We start from the raw sequence: 17,947 nt of genomic DNA, 5'->3' as shown, positions 1-17,947 counted from the left end.
TTGTTTTCGAAAGATTATAAATAATAATTTTTCAATTACTCAGCTGAACACAATACTGTAGAAAGATGAAACTATCTGACATTTTAATTCACACATTCATACCCACAGAATATAACTAAAAGTATCTACTTGACCATGCGCTATCTTATGGTTATGCATCATGTTTCAACAATAGCTTGTCAATGACATTGAGAAGTAGAAACGCAAAGCAGTAAGTGGGATGTAAACAGCAGGATCTGGAGTAATTGATGAGAAAGTTTCGACTTTAAGTTATGGAGTAGACTATGATGCCAACAATAGAATTTGAGTTTAAGGCTGTGAACAAATAAACATATAAGAAATGATAAATCAGTTTTAAGGAGATGTGTTTGAGGTAAATGTGGGACATCCTGGAAAAGACATCAAAGAGGGAAGGGGAAACATGGCCCAGTAGTTCACAAGAAAGGCTAGATTTAATGATGTGATATTGTGAATCACTGATGCCTTCATAGCTGTTGATGCCATGGCTATAAATGAGATTTATTAAGAAGCACATATGTAAAAAGTGTTTGTAAAGATGATCATAGTCCAGCCATGGCTATGCACATCTTGAAGGAATATTAAGATGAAGAATTCTGAAAAAGATTTTGCTAAAGCATTGATTAGTGTGTTGGAAGAAGTACTATACAAAGACTATTTCATCACATGAAGTTATATGCTTAAGTCTATTTCTCGAAAAGGGAGAAAAGCATCTAATGCTGCAAATTAGTCAAAAGAATATGAGAGAAAAATGATGTCTTTCTTTGAAGCGAGGGCGTTTTCTACAAAATCCAGTTGCCATTTGATTTTCGCTGTATGCAAGGATGTATGTGTGTGTGTGTACACAGCTAAATGTCTGTGGTAATATTAATGGAAGTAATAACAGTGCTTGCAGAGATATATTCCTTTGATATGGGATTGAACTATGTTCAAAGAAAGCCTGTGAATTTCATCATCAAAGCAAGTTAAAGATAACTTTCCACTGTGAAAGTTGCTTTCTCATTAGTTTGAATTTTCCCAAGCCAATTTTGCAACAACATAAAAGTATGAGTTATGAATATATTTAATTAAGAGAAAATTTCATTGTAAAATGTGTGAAATTTTCAAAGTGAAGAGAGACTTTAAAGATGTAAAATTCCTAATTTTCACCTTATGAATAAACAGCAGAAGAGAATTACTCCTTAAGTAATTGTCCTTTTCATGTCTGTTTGTGGATGAATATGAGTCACAAAGTCCTTGTTTTTAAAGGCATTTATTTTCACAAGTTATTTGAAGATTTAATATATAGTTTATTTATTAATTAATTTATTTATATAGTTTATTTATATAATAAACTGTATTTTATTAAATATATTTAATATATATTTATTATTTTCATTTAAATAAAAATATATTTATTTTTGATTTAAACATAAAATATATTTTAAAATACATTTAATATATATAGTTTATTTAAAAAACTATAAAGCAGAGCCTGGATTTCTAGTTATGAAATTTTCTTCTTTCTAAAATAAAAAAAGGAAAACAAGGATTTTGCCATTACATACACTTTAAAAATTTTATTTTTTCATTTCTCAATTTAGTTATCAGATAATGAATAACAGAAACAAAAACTACCCTCTGTTTGAATTTAACATATATTAATGTTTATTTGCTGATATTTATATATACACGTCTATATATTAATGCAATAATTTAAATAATTTCACTTAGCAATTTCCCTATTTCATCTGTTTCTTCTGTCTCCATAACTGAGATAAATAATCACAAAGTAGCTGAAATAATTTTTTGTAACAATTATCACTTTGTGCAATTTGAATGTTGCTTATGTCAAAGATTTCTGGTATAGCTCTGCAAGTAAGTTTGGAATAAGAAAAAAAAGATAAGCAGATGTCACCAATGGAGAGCTATTCATAGGTCATAGCATGTCATCTGAGTTTTAAGATTCTAGCCCCTCTTTGGCTTTGAGGTATTTGACTGGCCAGGAAATTGTAAATAACTGATATCAATGAAAATAATTCTTGTTTATGCACATGTAAATGGATTATGAAACAGGAAGAAATTTAATTGACTCCCTTCTCCCAATCCTGGAAAAAGCTAGTTTAATGGCTAGTTGTAAGTTCATCTCCACTTTTTTTTTTACTTCCAGTAAAGTTATGGTTCTTTGGCTTCTTTGAACTGATTATAATAACTGCCCATCGCCCTCATAATAATGAACTAATTAAATATTTAACATGTGTTTATTTTATTCCTGTATGAGAATCATGATTTTACCTTTTTAAAGTAAGCATACTTTAACACTTCAAATATGTTATTTTTCTGGAAGGAAGAAAAAAAAAGGTACAATATAGGCACGAACTATGTACGATTCTTTCAAATATACTCACGGCTGGTGAATTTGAGTACCACTCCCTGGCAAGTTGAAAAAAAGAGGTAACAACACAACAAAACGGTGTTCTAAATAGCAGACTCATAGAAACCCCTTTCAGTTTGACTTTTTCTGTCTTATATTACTATTCAAAATAAGCTTTAAAAGTTGGAATTTCCTATCTGGATTAACTCTTGCTTTCTTGCACATATTCTGCACTTATACTATAATTTATTTTAAATGCATTATATGAAGTTCCTTCATTATTTTTAATCATTGCTACATCACTTCAAGGAGCCCATACCATAACTTCTGTGTTTGCGCAGAGAAATAAGCAAAATAGTGATTTTTGTATGGTTTCACAGTAAGCAAAATTGCTAGAATCTGTCTTCCCTTATTTTCTGAAGATCAAAAATTTTCATTAGTTATAATCAAAACGCTTTGCAAATTATCATGTGATTCCACAGGGCCATTTAGACCCTAGTGTACCTGTCTGAGGATGAGAAAAAAATATGTCTACCTGAGGGAATGAAAAACTCTCTGTATAAACAGCTTTATAAGCAAGTATTGCTTTTGTGGGAAGGAAAAAGCACTTCTACCTACAGGTGAATACAATTCTATTCACCTAGGGGACTCGGCTGACAAGTGAGACGCAGGCTGGATTTTCAGTAGCACTATTGCATTGCACACGTGCCTTTCTGAGGTGTACAACTTTTTTGCAAAAAAACAGTGTGTTCGTGGTTTTTGCATTCGGCAGTAAGATTGCCATTATGAACACTAAATTTTTCTTTTTAATGAGGAATCATCTGATTTTTTTACATTAGCATTTGTATTAGTTTATCACAGTGTTTCATATCTCACGTAAAGATATCAGCCAATAATATTTAAAATAATGATAAAAATACTAAAAATATATTGCATTTAAATTTAATTATTTTATTTAAGAAAAAAATTTATGGACAATAAGTCCAGATATATAGTTTAAAAAGGAAATAATATTGCTATTTATTCAACATCATACCCCATTTAAATTTTTTTTTATTGTCATACCCATTTAATCTTTTCTTGTGTTTTGCCACATTTAGTCTATTCCCTTTTTTTTTCTTTTAAAGAAAACGTGGGCGGGCACTCTGGCGTGGCAGGTGAGAATTCTGCCACTGAAGCGCTGTGGCCTGCCATAGTCCATGCCCTTTGTAGCAGCATTTTGGAAACAGTAGCACCTGATCCCACTGAATGAGCCTCAGGGTTCCCTGCCCTTTTTCATTCATGGCACCTTGTGGAACAGAAGGGAGTTTGGCACCTAATGCTTGACTGACGACCAGGTCCACATCACAAGTTCATCCTTTTGGAAATCTGTCTGGTCTAGGGACTGAATCGCGGGATATGAGAGGCAGGTGTTGCATTTATATCTTTTTTTAAAATGGCCCATCCGTCCATACATAAATGTTCTTTCTCTGTCTTGGTCTGAGAGAAGATGAGTTTTGGGTGCAAAGAAAAATGTGGCACTTGATTTGTGGATAGTCAGCAAACATTCAAAGAACTCAAGTAGGAAGATAGAAAATTTAATACAATAGAAGGAAAAAAAACAAACAAAAATGAGAGGAATGAGAGAGGAAAAACAGGGAGGCAGATGGGGGAAGGAGAGAGAGAAAGGACATTTTAACTGAGAAACAGACATTTCACAAATTAGAAAATTATTTCTCTCCCCTTGTTTACGAGGTGAATTTGCCAAAAAAGCAATTTGATAGATCTCAAATTATCTTAATTTGAGCAAGAGCTTTTTGAAAAATCAACTTATAGTAGGACTTTGCAAATATTTTCTACAAAGGGCCAGGTAGTAAGTATTTTAGGCTTTTCCACCTATATGTCTCTGTCACAACCCTTCCATTCTGCATTACAGGGCAATATGCAAACATATGGACATCACTGTATTCCAGTAAATCTTTATTTATGAAGGCAAACTGTGTGCCATGATCTGGCAACCTCTAAGAAACCTAACAGAAAGGTATACCATGGGCAGATTTTGGTGTAAAATCCATTAACATAATCCTTGGTGGTTGTTTTTTTTGTTGCTGTTGTTGTCTGCTTTCTGAAATTTAAGTGTAGCTTTTTTTTTAGAATGAGTGAAAAAACATATAATTATATAATATACTGCAGATTATACGTCATCTATCTCTGAGTGTGTAAACATACATCCCATGCTGAGTTTGTAATATAGCATTTTTGCTATCTCCTTGATCTGAGGGATTACTTAATATTTGTCATGTGAATATCTTTCAAATATGGCATGAGAAATTAACATTTGAATTGAAGGATACTGGTGCCAGCACCAAAAAGGGGCCATGTTTCAGAGGTGTCCCAGGACAATCACTGAGTTTTCTCCACTGTCATAAAAGACGGGACTATACATTTTCGTATGTTCAAGTACCTCTTGATCAAAAGAGTCCATTTTAGGTGAAGGGATTTTCTTAGATATAAAGCAGGGCAAAATTAGCACTATCTTATTCAGTACACATAAGAAAGGGCTATCAGTTAGTTACTTAGTGAGTATTAGCAAGAAAGTGGGACAACTTGATTAATATATGCCACAAAGAGTGTGGCTGGCATAGCTTGAAGTTGCTTTTAAGGCACACCGAGAAATAGGACTCTCAGCAGTGACTTTCCATGTGTGTTGCACACTCCTCAGGAGTTTTAAAAAGAGGGATGCCTGGGCTTCACTCACACAGATTGTGACTGAATCAACCTGTGTTGGAGCATGGGCATTTGTATTATTTTAAAGGACTCGAGATGATTCATATGCACAATCAAGGTAGAAACCCATTGTTTCAGAATTTAAATAAGTTGATTAAGATCACATAGGTGTGAGAGAGGGACAGAGACTTGATTTATTTCGGATGATAAACCTGCCTGTGATCACCTAATTGCTTCTTGACTCACGCTGGCCGAGAAAATGTCTTGGGCAATGGGAGCGTGACATGGTCTTTGTGTATGGTAGTAATTACAAGTCTTAGAAGATTAGATGAGCTGAAGGAGAGTATGATTTTATTAGTGAATTGCAGCCATTTTTAGTGCCCTAGCTGGGAAACAATTTTTCCATAGTTCATTATCTGGATCCTATTTATTCTCTCTTTTTTTCCATCTTTCATTCTGCCTCTGAGTTTTCTTATAAAAATGTTTGTTTTGTTATCATATATAAAAACTAACATTTCCCATTTTAATCACATTTATATATATATTTCAGTGCTGCTAAAACATTCACAATGTTGTGCCACCATAATCATTGTCCATTATGAAAATATTTCCATCATTCCAATTAGAAGCCTTGTATATTTTAAGACTTAACTTCCAATTTGATGTGCCCATTCAGTCCCCTGGTGACATATTCTAGATTCTGACATTATGAGTTTGCTTTTTTTTTTTTTTGCTTATTCTAATCGTTTTAAATCAGTGAGAGCTTGTAAAATTTATCCTTTTGTGCCTGGATTATTTCACTCAACATGATGTCTTCACAGTTCATCCACGTTGTCATATATGTCAAACTTCATTCCTTTTTTCAGCTGAAAAATATCTCATTGTGTATATATATGTGTGTGTGTGTGTGTGTGTATGTATATGTATTGATGTATATATCACATTTTATTTATCCATTCATAGGTTGATGGACACCTGGTTGCTTCCTAGTTTTTGACAATTGTGAATAATGCTGCTATGAACATGAGTGTGCAAATACCTGCTAAGTCCATGCTTTTAATTCTTTTGGTATATACCTAGTGGTGGGATTGCTGGGTCATGGAACCTCCCAACTGTCTTCCACAGCAGCTGCTCCATTTTACATTCCCACCAGCAATGAATGAGAATTCCTATTTCTCTATTTCAATCCCACTACTTGTTATTTTCTGTCTTTTTTTTATAAGCAGCCTTTCTAATGGGTGTGCATTTTCTTGATAGCTAATGACATTGAGCATCTATTTATGTGCTTTCTGGTTATTTGTATATCATATGTGGAGAGCTGTCTATTCAAGTAGTTCACTCATTTTTTAATAGGGTTATTTGTCATTTTGTGGTTAAATTGAAGGATTTATTTATATATTCTAGCTACTAATCCTTTATCAGTTATGTGATTTGAAAATATTTTCTTTCATTGTGCGTGTTGTGTTTCACTTCCGTGATCCCGTCCTTTGAGGCACACTAGGAAAAAAAGCAAATTTCCTCAACATGATATATATGGTAGCCCATACCTAACAATTTATTTAACATTGTGAAAGACTGAAAGCTTTTCTTCTAAGATCAAGAACAGCAGAAGGACATCCCTGCCACCCTGATTATTCAACACATGACAAGAAATTCTTGCCAAAGCCATTGGGCAAGGAAAAGAAATAAGTCACCCAAACTGGAAAGGAAGAACTGAAATTTTCCCTATTTGGAGATGACATGATCCTATATAGAGAAATTCTTGAAAAATCCACTACAAAGATCTTAGGGCTAAAACACTGATTCAGAAAATTAGAGGCATATAAATTCAACAACTAAAAATCAGTAGTGTTTATGTACAAAGGCAAGAAACAACGAGTAGGAGAAATTAAGAAATAGCTTCCACTTACAATATCAACTAGAAGAGGAAAATATCTAGGTAGAAATCTAGTTAAAACATAAAGGATTTGTACACAAAAACAACAAAACATCATTAGAGAAATAAAAGAAAACCTAAAAAAATGGAAGTGCATTCTTAACATTCTGAAATTCTTATTAAAATAAAAAACATCATTTCAGTATAACTTCTCTGAACTAAAACCTCATAGCTAAAAGATTTTTTATATAAATGTAATATTTTGATAAATTATGTTTTTCTAGAAGATATTATTTTTGTTGAAAGAAACTTGATCAACGATTGAATTACATTGACATGGAAATGGGAGATATCAATTTTCAAACTGAGAGATCTCAAGATTAGCAGTAACACACACTGCCTCATGAAATAATGTTAATATTAAAAGGCTCAGAAAAATTAAACCTTCTCAATAAATTTATATTGTCACTCAAATTTGTACAGTGAGATAATAATAAATAACCCAGATAGCAATATCACACTATATTATTATTACTTATTGCAAAGCTAAAGATCTGAATAAACATGTAAAATATGATAAGGAGTTTATGTATGTTTTAGGAATAATAAGTTAAGTTAAGTAATAAAAACTATAATTATATAATTTTATATCAATTATTTTATTAACTTTAGTCTTAGCTAAGCTTTCATATATTGTTTATATAATAAAAAATAGTAATAAGATGAACACTACTCTAATTATGAACTAGAAAATCTAAAACATTAACAATGTTGTTTGATTCATCTTCTAACACCTGTTACAATCCAGATCTCATGAGAGAATTACATCCTGAATTTTATGTTTATTATTCCCTTGCTTTTCTAAAAATAGTTTGTCATATATACATTTATCCCTAAACAATATTTTGTTCAATTTTGCTTATTTTTTATCACCCGTGTTATTGCATGTAGCCTTATTTCACTCATTTGCATTTGTGAGAACATAACTTATTTGTTCATTATAGTGTTAATAGACGTTTGAGTAGTATTCAGATATTGCTATTTTTTTAAAATAAGCAGACTGCTGTAAATATTTTTGCATGTCTCTTGGTGATTTTATGTACGAGTTTCTTAGAATATATCTAGGAGTGAAACTGCTCTGGTAGAATGTTTGCTCTCATTCAATGGTATAAAAAATACCAAGTTGTTTGGCAACATAGTTGAATCACTTTATACATCCATCATAGGAATTTTAAAGTTTATTTTTCTTTTTTTTTTTTTTTTTTCTTTTTTTTAAAGAGAGAGGGAGGAAAGGAAGGAAAGGAGGAAGAAAGGGAAACATTTTTAAACATTTTCTTGTTTTATTATATTTTGTTTGTTTGTTTGTTTGTTACATGGGCTGGGGCCGGGAATCGAACCGGGGTCCTTCGGCACGGCAGGCAAGCACTCTTGCCCGCTGAGCCACCGCGGCCCGCCCTAAAGTTTATTTTTCAATGCTCTCTTCCTAAAGACTGTGGCATTCTCAGGATGGCTGAATGCTGTCTTCAGTCCTTGGCTTTTCTGCCACATGACAATGCAGACAGCCTCTCCCTTCTCTCCTGGGTTCCAATGACTTCAGCTTCTAGCTTCCATTGATTTTCATTCTACTTATAAAGGGCTCCAGTGATAAGACTGGAACCCATCCTGATGGAACTGGGTCACACCATCGTTGAAGTAATCTCACCAACAGGTGCTATTTACAATGGGTTCACACCCAAAAGAGTTGATTCTGTTAAAAGCACATTTTTTTAATTCATAAAAAAGATATTAAGAGTTTCAGTATCTTCATAATTTTTCATAGTTTTAATGTCCTTTGCACACAATAGCTCATGTAGTTTGTCTATGATTTTGTTTTTTTTCCTTCGATTTGTAGGAGTCTTTAGTATATTTTAGATACTACTTCTTTACTCCTCATATGTGAGACAAATATTTTTCCAAGTTTATATCATTACTTGAACTCTTATGATATCTCTTTATGAATACTATTTTTTAATTTACTGAAGACAAACATGTCAGCTATTCTGTAATGGTATAGCTTTTTGCATTCATTTAATAAATCCTTCTCTGCCCTAACAAAAAATTGTCCGACATAGTTTTTATTTAATTTTTTTTAGCTTTTTTCGTCGATATTTAAATCATGTTATACACCATATATTAATTTCTTAGTAAGGACAGAGCAACCCTATGTCCTTTTTCAATATGAATTATTGGTTATTTTGCACTATTTAAGAATTTTTCCATTCTGGTTTATCTTCAATGCCAATTTTGTGTTTTATATTTTAAACTGTGCATTCTGATACAGTCTACCTTTCATTAAGCAATTTACCTGTATCTATCAAAACATCACTCTCAATTATTTCAACTTGTCTTGTCAATTCTATGTATTAGTTGGTAGTACTATTTTGCCTTACATGAACGGATTTTTGAATTGACAGTCTGTCTTTTTTTTTTTATTGCATGGGCAGGCACTGGGAATCAAACCAGAGTCTCCAGCATGACAGGTGAGAACCCTGCCACTGAGCCACCATTGCCTGCTTAACAGTCTGTCTTTTAATTTGTAAGATTAGCCCATTTATATTCATTAAAATGGTTTATATATTTTGTCTTGCTTCTATCACGGTATTTTGTACATGCTATTGCTGTGTCTTGATTTTGTATGCTCTCTTTTTGGATAGATTTTTGCTTATTTATTGTCATGGTTAGGAACATGTGCCAACTTGGCCAAGTTGTGGTAGCTTTTTATCTGATTGGGCAAGTACTGGCCTGTCTGTTGCAATGAGGACATTTCATAGGATTAGGTCATGATCACATCAGCCGCATCCACAGATGATTCCATTTGTAATCAGCCAAAGGGGTGTGTCTTCTACAATTAGTGATGCTAAATTTAATCAGGAAGCCTTTTAGGAGGACTCAGAGGAGACAGGTCCCATTCCTGCTTTGGCTGGTGAGCCTCTCCTGCGGAGTTCATCCAGACCCTCCATCGGAGTCGTTGGCTTCACAGCCTGCCCTGTGGATTTGGACTCTGCATTCCTGTGGTCACGTGAGACACTTTTATAAATTTTATATTTGCAAGTGTTCTCTGTTGATTCTGTTTATCTAGAGAACCTTAACTAATACATCATGGTAACTGGAGTGGTTCTTAAGAAACAGAATCTTAAAAATGAGTTTTTATGAATGGTTCTCTACTCTGACTGAACTCAGAGACACTAAAGACTCTGATTCCCATAATCAGAATGACACTCCCAATCCATGGAGTGAGTTGGCAAAGGAGATAGTCAAAATATAATCATTCGATTCTCCTAATGCTTCGCTTGTACGAAGCCAGACTCTGGGGGATAATGTTTTTGACACCTTTACAGAGTTTTGTAGAAATAAGAGTTATAGAGATGTTGGTTGGTTGTTGTTAGATACACTGGCTACATTAAGGGGTGAAAGGGATGGGCTTAAGGCTTCAAACGAGAAGTATAAGTGCCATCTGAAAGATGTAGATCTTTCTATGAGTATCCTGAAGGAAATCTTATTTCCTGTAGCCAAAGACTTGAGATCTCTGAAAATCAGACTCAGAATTTTATTGTTAGAATAGCAACTTTACAATGTAAACTGAAATCTCAGTCTTGCATGGTGTCTGCCGTTAAAGTGAAGGCATTGATGGGAAAGGAGTGGGACCCCGAAACATGGGATGGTGACATACGGATTGATAATGATGTTGGGGGCGAGGTTGAAACCCTAGACCATGGTGAGTCTTCTCTAGATAACCCTGTAATAGTCTGCCCTGAGGACATAACCACCCCACCTCCAGCCTGCCTTGAGGAATTGGCCACCAACCTCCTCCTGAAGGGATTAGCCCTAGAGTGATTAATCCTGTTTCACCAGATGAAACTGCAAATGAAGGCCCTGAAGCAATTGGCTTGGAAGATATTTCTAATTCTTTTCATGACCTACCCCCGCCACCCCTCATTTCTTCCAGACCTATAACTAGACTAAGTCCCAACAGGCCCTTAAAGGTGAGGTACAAAGTATCACACATGAGGAGGTACATTATACTCCAAAAGAACTGTGTGAGTTTATCAATTTATATAGACAGAAATCAGGGGAATATGTGTGGCAGTGGATTTTAAGAGTGTGGGATAATGGTGGGAGGAATATAAGGCTGGATCAGGCTGAATTTATTGATAGGGGCCCCCTAAGCAGAGATTCTGCATTCAATGTTATAACTTGAGGGGTTAGAAAAGGTGTTAACAGCTTGTTTGGGTGGTTGGTTGAAACATGGATCAAAAGGTGGCCAACATTACCTGAGGTTGAAATGCCAGAACTGCCCTGGTATAATGTAGATGAGGGGATCCAGAGGCTTAGAGAGATTGGAATGTTTGAGTGGAGTTATCATGCAAAGCCTGCTCTCGCACCCCAAGAACGTCCAGAGGATGCACCTTTTACCAGAACAGTGAGAAATAAATTTGTGAGACTAGCACCATCATCCCTTAAGAGCTCTGTGGTTGCACTTCTCTGTAGGTCAGATATTACTGTGGGAACTGCTGTCACTGAGCTGGAATCCTTAAACACAATGGGGATGACCAGATCCCAAGTTGGCAGAAGCCAGATGGCAGCACTTAATCACCAAAGACAGGGTAGACGTGGCTATTATAATAGACAGCAAACTCAAAGGAGGCGTCAAAATTATGACACACAGAGATTTTTGGCATTGGCTAGTAAATCATGGGGTACATAGAAATACAATAGAAGGGCAGTCTACTAAATTCTTGTTGGAGCTTTATAAACAAAAGAGTTCTAGGTCAAGTGAACAGAAGTCTAACTGGAATTACAAAAACACAGAGTCACGGCCCCTTAATCAGTTTCCAGACTTGAAACAGTTTACAAACCCAGAGCCCCTTGAATGAAGGGGAGGCCAGGTCCCTTTGGGGGAGAAACCTGTTACACTGCCACAAATTTATACTGTTAATCTTCCTGCAAGTCTTCCTCAAGGAGACTGACAGCCTTTTACCAGGGTAACTGTGCACTGGGGAAAAGGAAATGATCAGATATTTCAGGGATTATTAGACACTGGTTCAGAAGTGACATTAATTCCAGGGGACCCAACATGTCACTCTGGACCACCAGTCAGAGTGGGGACCTGAACAAGAGGAGGCTCTGCGACAGGTCCAGGCTGCTGTACAAGCTGCTCTGCCACTTGGGCCGTATGATCCAGCAGATCCAATGGTGCTGGAAGTGTCAGTGGCAAATAGAGATGCTGTCTGGGACCTCTGGCAGGCCTCTATAGGAGAATCACAATGCAGACCCTTAGGATTTTGGAGCAAAGCCTTCCCATCTGCTGCAGATAACTACTCTCCTTTTGAGAAACAGCTTTTGGCCTGCTACTGGGCCTTAGTAGAGACTGAACACTTAACCATGGGCTACCAAGTTACCATGAGACCTGAGTCGCCTATCATGAATTGGGTATTGTCTGACCTACCAAGCCATAAAGTTGGGCATGTGCAGCAGCACTCTATTGTAAAATAGAAATGGTATGTACAAGATAGAGCCAGAGCAGGTCCTGAAGGCACAAGTAAGTTACATGAAGAAGTGGCACAAATGCCCATGGTTTCCACTCCTGCTGCCACATTACCTTCTCTTTCCCAGACCAGAGCCATGGCCTCTTGGGGGGTTCCTTACAGTGAATTGACTGAGGAAGAGAAAACTTGGGCCTGGTTTACAGTTGGTTCAGCACAATATGCAGGTACCACCCGAAAGTGGACAGCTGCAGCATTACAACCCTTTTCTGGGGTGTCCTTGAAGGATAGTGGTGAGGGGAAATCCTCCCAGTGGGCAGAACTTCGAGCAGTGCACCTGGTTGTTCATTTTGCTTGGAAGGAAAACTGGCCAGAGGTGCATTTGTATACTGACTCATGGGCTGTTGCTAATGGTTTGGCTGGATGGTCAGGGACTTGGAAAGACCATAATTGGAAAATTGGTGGCAAAGAGGTCTGGGGAAGAAGTATGTGGATAGACCTTTCTGAGTGGGCTAAAAAATTGAGATATTTGTGTCCCATGTGAATGCACACCATAGGGTGACTTCAGCAGAGGAAGATTCTAATAATCAAGTGGATAAGATGACCCGTCCTGTGGATACCAGTCAGCCTCTTTCCCCAGCAACTCCTGTCATTGCCCAATGGGCTCAAGAACAAAGTGGTCATGGTGGTAGGGATGGAGGTTATGCATGGGCTCAGCAACATGGACTTTCTCTCACCAAGGCTGACCTAGCTACAGCCACTGCTGAGAGCCCAATCTGCCAGCAGCAGAGACCCACACTCAGCCCCCGATATGGCACCATTCCCCGAGGTGACCAGCCAGCTACATGGTGGCAGGTTGATTACATTGAACCACTCCCTTCATGGAAGGGGCAGCGATTTGTTCTAACTGGAATAGACACATACTCTGGATATGGGTTTGCTTTCCCTACACGCAATGCTTCTGCCAAAACTACCATCCGTGGGCTTACAGAATGCCTTATTCATCATCATGGTATTCCACATAGCATTGCTTCGGATCAAGGAACACACTTCACAGCAAATGAAGTGTGGGAATGGTCACATGCTCATGGAATTTTCTGGTCTTACCATGTTCCTCATCATCCAGAAGCAGCTGGATTGTTAGAACGGTGGAATGGCCTTTTGAAAACTCCCTTACGGTGCCAACTAGGAGGCAAAAACTTGAAAGTCTGGGGTAATGTTCTCCAGGAAGCTGTGTATGCTCTGAATCAGCGTCTGCTGTATGGTGCTGTTTCTCCCATAGCCAGGATCCATGGGTCCAGGAACCAAGGGGTGGAAATGGGTGTGGTGCCACTCACTATTACCCCTAGCGATCCACTAGGAAAATTTTTGCTTCCTGTCCCTGCTACCCTGAGTTCTGTTGGTCTACAGGTTTTAGTTCCAAAACAGGGTGTGCTTCCTCCAGGAGAAACAACAATGATTCCACTGAACTGGAAGTTAAGATTGCCACCTGGTCACTTTGGGCTACTTATGCCTCTGGATCAACACACAAAGAAGGGGATTACATTATTGTCTGGGGTAATTGACCCTATCAGAAAGAAGTAGGACTGCAACTACATAATGGAGGTAAAGAAGAGTTTTCTTGGAATATAGGAGATCCCCTGGGGCGTCTATTAGTACTACCATGTCCTGTGATTAAAATCAATGGAAAACTGCAACAACACAATCCAGGCAGGACTACTAATGGCTCTGAAACTTCAGGAATGAAGGTTTGGGTCACCCCACCAGGCAAAGAACCACGGCCAGCTGAAGTGCTTGCTGAGGGGAAAGGGAACATGGAATGGGTAGTGGAAGAAGGTAGTGATAAATATGAACTATGACCACGTGATCAGTTACAGAAACGAGGACTGTAATGCTGTTTTGTTCATGTTATACTGTTTAAGTTGTAAGATATCAAGTTTAAGAATGAATGTTGCCTAAGGATTTGCACCCTCTTCTGAAGAGATTTAATGTGTTTCCAGTTATATGCAGGACAGTTGAGTATTGTCAGGTAGAAGAAAAAAAAATGTGTGCTTATTTGTTGTCATTTGGAAATTAAGTATGGTTTAAGGTAATATATATATATATATGTGCCAAGTTGACAAGGGGTGGACTGTCATGGTTAGGAGCATGTGTTAACTTGGCCAAGTTGTGGTAGCTGTTAATCTGATTGGGCAAGCGCTGGCCTGTCTGTTGCAATGAGGACATTTCATAGGATTAGGTCATGATCACATCAGCCGCATCCACAGCTGATTCCATTTGTAATCAGCCAAAGGGGAGTGTCTTCTGCAATTAGTGATGCTAAATCTAATCACGGGAAGCCTTTTAAGGAGGACTCAGAGGAGACAGGTTCCATTCTTGCTTCCGCTGGTGAGCATCTCCTGTGGAGTTCATCCAGACCCTCCATCGGAGTCGTCGGCTTCACAGCCTGACTGTGGATTTTGACTCTACGTTCCTGCGGTCACGTGAGACACTTTTATGAATTTTATATTTGCAAGTGTTCCCTGTTGATTCTGTTTATCTAGAGAATCCTACCTAATACATTTATTTATGGATTTTTGCATATATTTTTATTTTATTTATTTTTCCCAGTACTACCTTGGAAGTTACACGCTCTTTGCCCCTTAAGGTCTGCCGTTGGATATTTTCTTTAAAAAAAGAAAGAAAAAATGATTTCAATATTTTTATTCTTTTCTCTCTGAGTAATTTATTTAAAATTCCATTCATTTGTGGCCGAACTTTGTACGGGATTATTACTTTACTCTCATTTTGTTGGTTGGTAGTGTGGACAGGTGAATGAATACTTAATCTCTCTTCCATACTTTCTTCTTACTACATGTGTTGTTTTCTTTCTCCTCCCTACTGATAAGTTACTTCAGGACTCCTTGAGGACATAACATGATTCCAGTCATAAATTCCTAACTGCCTAACTCAACTCTCATTGCTCGTAATTTTGCCAATCTCAATCCAACTTCTATATTGTCTTAAAATAATCTTTCTAAAAATTAATGTTTCCAGTTGTGCTGGTTTGAAATGATGTATGTACCCTAGAAAAGCCATGTTTTAATCCTAATCCTATTTTGTAATGGCAGCCATTTCTTCTAATCCCTGTTCCGTACTGTATCTTTGAAACTGTAATCAGATAATCTCCCTGGAGATGTGATTTAATCAAGAGTGGTTGTTAAACTGGATTAGGTAGAGGCATGTCTCCACTCATTTGGGTGGGTGTTGATAAATTTCTGGAGTCCTATAAAAGAGGAAACATTTTAGAGAATGAGAGATTCAGAGAGAGCAGAGAATGCTGCAGCACCACGAAGCAGAGAGTCCAGCAGTCAGTGACCTTTGGAGATGAAGAAGGAAAATGCCTCTGAGGATCTTCATGAAACAGAAAGCCAGGAGAGAAAGCTAGCAGATGATGCTGTATTCGCCATATGCCCTTCCAGCTTAGAGAGAAGCCCTGACTGTGTTTGCCATGTGCCTTCTCAGCTGAGAGAGAAACCTTGAACTTCATCGGCTTTCTTGAACCAAGGTATCTTTCCTTGGATGCCCTTGATTGGACATTTCTACAGAACTTGTTTTAATTGGGATATTTTCTCGGCCTTAGAACTGTAAACTAGCAGTTTATTAAATTCCCCTTTTTAAAAGCCATTCTGTTTCTGGTATATTGCATTCTGGCAGCTAGCAAACTAGAACACCAAGTTTCTTTTGGGCATAAAAGCTTTATATGTCTTCCCATTCCTTTCTGTTTTATGTTTAGTTCTTCATCCATCTAAATGCAGTTCAGCTTTTCATCAGTCTACTAACTACTCATTTGCAATGTATTTACTTCAGAAACTTTGAAATTTCTGAGAGGAGACTTGGCTTTTTGGTTGCTATGTTTAACAAAGATTTCACACTGTCTTTTCAGCAGAGTAATGATCCAAAAAGCATATTGAAGATGTGTTCTAAGTATTATATTTCATACGAATTGTTTAAATGTCCAAATATGTAATAAAATTATTATAAATTGGTACTGCATCATTCTGGGAACTACTTAATTATATTCAGTACAGCACTTAACTTTCCTAGAATAGTTTGATTATATTAATTTAGTTTTAATCTGTTAAAACACTACTCTTTACCACACTGGCACTATTAGCTATTCTTGCATGAAAATGATAAGCTCATTCTAAAATAAGAATTGAAATACTTGGTCAAACTAGTGATTCACTTTAATGATTATATCTGAATTACATAGTACATGGAACATTATTGGAAAAAAATTGATTTTAAAACAAAAAGGTGGATTCTGTGTGCTACTTCATAAGCACTGCATTTATCAAAGGATTTCAGAGATATTTTTATGAATGCAACGTGGGCATGAATAAGAAATTACTTTTCTCATAAGTAGCAAAGCCTATATGATGCTTCATTTGCATGGCATTTTTTAATGCTTAACTGTTGGAACTATTTCAATTATAGAGCACCCAGGAACATAACAGTGGAAATAAAAAATATAAAAGCAATGTACAAAGTGTGCTTAGCTCAGATTTGAGTTCCATTTTAATCCTTGATGGTTGTGCCTGTCATATCTAATCCGTCAATATAACTCAAAGCAAAATATTTTACATTATATAAAGTATAATGCCCAGCATAAAAACACAGCTAAAATATACATTCCATATTGTGGATTACATATTTTTCTATGTGTTTTACACATATTAACCTATATAATTCTAAAATTACTTAAGGAGATAGATGCTATTATTGTTTCCAAATTTCAGATTAGGAAACTGAGGCATGGAGAGATTACATAGTTTCTGGAGTTTCTGAATCCAGACAGCTTGCCTAAGGGCTTGTACAATTTAGTAGCCTGCCAAGGAATAGTGGTCAATATTAGGCAATTTTAAATAATGAATTCTATTCAGCCTCTTCTTCCACAGAACTAGAAACATACCGAATGCAAAAGTGGTTTAACACTCTGGCATAATAAAGGAACAATTAAAAGATTTGAACATGTGTGTGTGAAATAGAAAGGAAAATAGTGGGGTGGGGGGATGTTAGAAAGATATGTGAACTGAAGGAAATTATGTTGGGCTTTGAAATCACCAAGTAAAATTCCAGTAAAAGGATAAGTGGTGAACTTTAGCTTAGGTTTGGTATTGGGAACACAAATTATTAGATGACTATCCTTAATTTTCAAAAATCCTGTAATCTGTTTAGAGTTAAATGTACCTCAATTTAGAACCTAATTCTAAAGCATGTTATCTAAGTGTGGTGTGTGTGATTCATTTGATCTTTCTGTGTCTTAGCATTCTTATTTAACATAGTGATATCAAAACCTGGCTCATGCATGATTTGAAATTATTAAAGTATAGCACATATAGAAAGCTCCCCAGTGTTTATGGCACAGAGCTGATCCCCAACAAATGTTAGGTATTCCTTTTATGTAAACAGAATACATTGCCAGTGAAG

At 36.4% G+C, this 17,947-nt stretch overlaps 1 protein-coding gene and 1 long non-coding RNA gene across 12 annotated transcripts in view; one reads left to right on the top strand and one right to left on the bottom strand.

The window, feature by feature from the left end:
- The window catches only part of FSTL5 (follistatin like 5), an 875,733-nt gene that overhangs the window by 460,570 nt on the left and 397,216 nt on the right, over window positions 1-17,947 (bottom strand). The gene's annotated exons all lie outside the window — the stretch shown is intronic.
- The window catches only part of LOC143666189 (uncharacterized), a 90,415-nt gene that overhangs the window by 43,569 nt on the left and 28,899 nt on the right, over window positions 1-17,947 (top strand). For all 3 annotated transcript variants that reach the window (XR_013167451.1, XR_013167452.1, XR_013167450.1), the window contains one exon: window positions 9,437-9,472. This is a non-coding gene — a long non-coding RNA (uncharacterized LOC143666189). The remainder of the gene's footprint in view (window positions 1-9,436; window positions 9,473-17,947) is intronic.

The sequence above is a fragment of the Tamandua tetradactyla genome, chromosome 22 (genome assembly GCF_023851605.1).
Source record: "Tamandua tetradactyla isolate mTamTet1 chromosome 22, mTamTet1.pri, whole genome shotgun sequence".
Taxonomy (NCBI): domain Eukaryota; kingdom Metazoa; phylum Chordata; class Mammalia; order Pilosa; family Myrmecophagidae; genus Tamandua; species Tamandua tetradactyla.
This window is presented reverse-complemented; position numbering and strand designations above follow the sequence as displayed.